Raw genomic sequence first — 6,000 nt, forward strand, 5'->3', positions numbered from 1 at the left:
AACAACAACCATTCGAAGTGTTAGCTGGAGTAAAATGTAGTTCATGCTCAGTTTGTGCAGTTGTTGGCTGTCATAACAACTCATTGATATCAATGTAACTAACCTCGGTTCATCGCTTCACGTCACCCACCCACTCCATAAACATTGATAAGTAAGGCACTGTCAAAAAAAGATCACCGTGACTCATTAAATGATCTGCACTGTGGAACTACATGCTATTTATCACAGTTTGTAAAATGCTAAACATCACATTATCCACTAAGAACATACGCCGGCGATGCAAGTGAAAACACTGGAGACCGGAAAATAAAAACATGCATCTGTTATGAATCGTGGAACCGTGTTTAGGAACAAGAGGTCTTTCTCGGCTAAAATGTCTGTAATTAAGTCTCACATACTGTACACTTCTTGTGAGGAGTGCTATTTTGTATGATATACAGAGTTGCTTTGAAGACCATTCCTAATTGGTCACTTATGAAGTTCCATTTCAGTTATTATGCTGCCTTATGCCACAAACTCACTAATGTGTTTTCATTTGAAAAAATTTGCAACTTATACACCTCCACTGAAAACTGAGACTTTCAAAAACTCTCTCTTGTACTGCATACTGAAAACAGTTTAGTGGACATGTTACCTTAGAAGGAAGCTGCTAATGTAGGTAATAGACAGCAAGGCTGCTCACTAGGATTTGGAACAGAGCCACTGAGTCTCCATCCATATTCTCTCTTGTATCTGTTTCTTGTCCTTTCATCGAGCATACCAAACAAATGAGTCACCAGGCATGGACATGCTCTCCAATAGCTCAGCAGCAGGTTGTATGACATTTAGCTCAGATGTGGGGTCACGGATTCCCTCTCGGCCCTAAAAAGGGCATGATTGTCCTATCTCTGCCTTACACACAAACAGACCGATCAACCTCTACAGCTGACCAAGTACAGATACGTTTGACAAGGGCGCCCACCCACTGCCAGAGGCAACAGATGTGACTTCACAAGCTCTGTATATTATTCAGCTCTGTATATTATACAGGGCTCTTTAGCTGGCTGCAGGAAACATGTTTATACACATACCGTAGGTTCAGAGAAATTTCCCTGAAAGGTAGAGAGAGCAGTGAGGTAACAGCTGGGCCCTCAATGTTTGCTTTAAAAAGTCTTGATCACAGTCAAGGATTAGCTCATCTCTGGTAAAATGTGAGATATAGCAGATTACATTTTTTTTTATGGCAGATAATATTTTCATCCTGGTGCAAATAATGGTAGATACTTACTGCACCCTGGTGCAAATAATGGTAGATACTAACTGCACCCTGGTGCAAATAGTGTAAGATACTATTTGCACCCATATTAACATACAGCATAGGCATCACTGCAGTGTGTTTATTTAGAATTCCACAAACACATTACATTAACATCTACCACCTAAACCTAACCTTAAACTTACCTCTGAAAAAATAACCTTGGATACTACAGTAACCATGCTTTCATGTAGAAACACGTGATCGACAGACCCCACCTCCGAATCAAACCATTCTCTGTACAATCTTGAATCAGAGGGTATTCTTCTCCCTACTCTGACAGTGGACAGCTTCAGTGGTCTCGTAGATCCCTTCCACATTGAACGGCCCTTGCTCCAAGCCTCCTACGGCTCTTACCTCCAAGCCTGCCATGGTTAAAAAGCCAGAGCCAGAGCCTGTGCCTGTAGCCTCAACCGTTCCAGAGCCCTTTCCTGTAGCCTCGACTGTCCCAGAGCCAGTTCCATTAGCTCCAACCATCCCAGAGCCAGCTCTTCCGGTGCTAATAGACCTGGCCTTGATTCCCGTCCTGATTCCCACACTGACAACCCTTCATCCTCTGCTGGTTCCAGCCAGCTTAATGAACACCCTGATTCCATCCATTGCCTTGGTCCTTCCTCTTATGCAGGCTCCACTCAGGATAATTCCTCCTCCTGGTCAGCCGGCTCCTCCCACATCACCGGCTCGACCTTTGCCCCCTGCAAAACCATGGTCAAGGGGATCCTCAAACCCTCCGACTCCTCAAACCCTCCGACTCCACCTAGACCCTCTGAGCCCTGGACTCCACCTTGGTCCCTCGTTCCCTCAGTCTCACCTCTGCTCTGTGTCCCTTTAGCTCCACTGTGGTCCTTCAGCCATTCGGCTTCTCCGGGGTCCCTCGTCCATCCAGTTGGTCACCTGGTTCCACCTCGGCTCTCCGGTCCTCCAGCTATGCTTCGTCACTCCGAGCCTCCAGCTTCACCGGGGACCTCCTTCCCTATGGCTCCACCTCAGTCCTCAGTCCCACCGGATCCTCCTCTGTCCTCAGATCCCCCAGCTCCACCCTAGCCCTTCGAGTTGTCGGCTACTCTCCGGGCACCAAGTTCCCTGGCTCCGCCCCTCAAGTCTCTCACGGCTCCCCCTTCCAAAGCTCCACCCCTCAAGCCTCTCATGGCTCCGCCTCTTACAGTTCTGCCCTCAGAGTCTTCCACGGCTCCGCCCTCATCCCCAGAGTCCTCCAGGTCCCCGTATCCATTCCCAGCCCTGAAGCCACCACCCAGGCCCCTGGATCCATTCCCAGCCCTGAAGCCACTCCCTAGGCCCCGGATCAATTCTCAGCCCTGAATCTGCCCCCCTAGGCCTCCTGGGGGAGGGGGGTTTGGCACATTCTGTCTCCCTCATGTTTCCCAAGGATTCTAATTTTGAAGTTTTCCCCCGGACCACATTTCTCAGAATTCACAGCCCTCATCACTTCCATCATTTTCTCATCATCCACACCTGTCTTCCATTCCTCCATTAGTTCCTTTTGTGTATAAATACCCTCCAGCTTTGTTAATTCATTGTCAGTTCTAGTCCGTGTACCAATTGTGTGTTTGTAGATATGGTTTATTCTCCACATAGTATTAATAGTGATTGTATCAGCAAGCACTTCACTCATACCGGTCGATTTAGATTTTGAACAATGAAATTCATTTATTGAAACACAATATATTTTTTCTAAATTACCCCCCTTAAACAAATGGGGATATTGGGTAAATATTTCTAAATACAAATTACACTTCAAACAAAATGAATATATAATTAAAATAATGAAATGTCAAAAAAAATAATATACCAAATCCAAACATTTGATCCTCTCATCTTCTTTTACAGTGATTTAAAAATCCCTCTATGACAACACGTGGAAAAATACCAATACAAATTAGATCATAAATACAATTGTAAATGTAAACATAATAATGATCACTGAAAAATAAACCATGAACTTTAAGAAAGTTTAACACAAATCTCATACATTTTTGTTACATAAAACATCTCTGACGTTTGGAACCAGGGCTGGAGTGGGATTCATATTCAGCCCGGGTGTCATGTCCATGTTGAATATTATTTAAGCTCTCCATGTCATTATACCACATATGGCATTCACTAAGATTTTCACTTTGTCATAAGACTTAATTGTATGTGTTGTAAAAATAAGTGAATGTTAAAGGGATATTTCCTCACCCTGATGCCATCCCAGACTTTCTTGTAGAACATAAATGAAGATATTTAGAAGAATATCTCAGCTCTGTTGGTCCATTCAATGCAAGTAAATGAGAAGCAGTGAGAAACAGATCAATATATAAGTCATTTTTAACTACAAGTCTCTACTTTACATAAGAACATCGCCTCCTACTGGGCAGGGAGGAGAATTTATAGTAAAAAAAAACTTCAATATTGATCTGTTTCTTACCCACACCTATCACATCTCTTCTGAAGACATTAACACACTGATTAAAAGATTAAAACACTGGATTTTAGTGATGTATGGATTATTTTTATGCTGAATTTATGTGATTTTTGTAACTTCTGAGTTCTGATGACCATTCACTTGCATTTGAAAGGACCAACATAACAGAGAAATACTTCCAAAAAATCTTAATTTGTGTTCAGCAGAAGAAAGAAAGGCATACACATTTGGGGTGGCATGAGAGTGAGTGATTGATGGGAGAAATTTCATTTTTGGGTAAACTGTTTATTTTAAAGACGATCTAGGCACATAATAACACTGTAGAACTGTAAATGTTTATAACTCTTTCAAGATATACAGACTCACACTTTAAATTGTCAGTGCTTTGTATTTTTAGATAATTATAATGGCAACAGATCCAGTGAAACACTGAAGCTTGAGTGATTTTTTTTTTACATGAATTCAAAAACCTGCCATTTTACAGCGATAAGAGTGAAATAAAAGAATAAAAATAACACATTTGTACTTTTCTTTTACTTGGAGTGTAAATATTCAGGACAAATTCAAAATGGTTACTGTCTCTTTAAGAGGGTTTAATGGCACGATACCACATTAAAGGCACTCTTTGCAGTTTGTTTCGTTTAGTTGAATCTTTTGAGAGCTATCAATTATTAGTTATATATAGTCCCATTATTTTCGTACTGTGTCGTGCTGTATTCGTTTAAGTATTCTGTTATTTTGTGACAAAACATAATTTTGCTATTATCAATCTGCACTACTAGGGAAGAGGATTTCAGAGATGAATTGATTGAGACTGTGAGACTGCAGTCAGTATTAAACTTGAGATGTAATTGTACCTGAAAAATCAGCAATGGTTACACTCTCATTTGTTTGGGCGTGTGATGATACTGTAAAATACAGACTGCATCCACTATAATATGGAACACAATTCTGATCCTTTAAATACCAGATGTTACGGACTGTTGGCAATTGTTAAGCAACATATGATGAAAGTTTGTCAATCAACTTTTTGATCTAACCGGCCCAATTTTTGGACATGCCCAGCGGGAATTCTCTCGATCTTCCCGACTGCCACTCCGGCCCTGGCTGGAACTGAGTTTGGACTGTGCACTGAAAACTTAGTGCAATGACCATATCTCAGGAAATTAGCAAATTGCGCTTTGCGCCACTTTATTTAAATACAAAGTTTGTATGAAAATTTGCTAAGACGTAGCTTTGCTCACTTATGAAAATAGAGCCTGTAATATCAATTGTATCTCGAGCCAATGTACTTTATTTATCAAATCAATTGCTGTGTGCTTCTCCTGTGATGAAGAAGAGTGGTGGTGGAGGAAACCATTTGATTTTAATCCCAATTGGAGAGATAAGAAGAATAAGACCAGGCCAATAGATTGTCCTAATGAGTGTTGACATGGGCACACCTTTCTCTACTCACTGAGTTTGCTTCTTATGAAGATGATGATGATTATGGTGAAGATGGAGATGGTTTGGACATTTTACTAATGCACCAACAAAGCTGTTTACAAATCTGGCAGATGCTTGGCTACAATTTTATCATTTTGGGGGTTGCTATGGATACTAAATGGAATGTAAATGGAACTCACCAGGTGCATCATGTTCTGGTTCCTGAACCAAGTGTTCAGATGAAGACTGATTTAGATGTCCTCAAAGCACACATAAGAACAAACACATTGCAGCACAGGAACAGCTTTAACTGGGAAGAGAATACCAGTGCATATGTGAAGTTATCCCTAATTAGACTGCTATCTTTGCATTTGTCAAAGTAATTTTAGTTGTGGCAATAAACACTACAATTATAACTCTCCCCTTAAAAAGTACGCTGATGGTACAATAGTAAAAATACATACATTGTTTGTTACAAATGGTAATACAATAGTAGTCTGATAAGATCATGGTACTGAATGATTACTATATTAATGTACCATGGTTTTTAAATGTTACTCTAAAGTAAATCAAAGAACACCAATCACAGTCTCTAGCTGACACTTATACTCACACACACATATAAAAGATAGTACATTAGCTGTGCTTGTTGCTAATAGTTAAGAGGCAAAAGTCCAACAGACATATTGTTGAGATAAGTGGTCAGTTTGTACTGGCATGAGCCCATCTCAGCTATCTGTGGTAAATATTTACTTTTGACAGGCCACATATAAGCACAACAATAACGAATCCTACACGGATCGCAGTGTTTTCCCATATTATCAGTTTCCTCTTGTCTTGCTGTTTTCTATGGAAA

Source organism: Xyrauchen texanus, chromosome 49, assembly GCF_025860055.1.
Source record: "Xyrauchen texanus isolate HMW12.3.18 chromosome 49, RBS_HiC_50CHRs, whole genome shotgun sequence".
NCBI lineage: Eukaryota > Metazoa > Chordata > Actinopteri > Cypriniformes > Catostomidae > Xyrauchen > Xyrauchen texanus.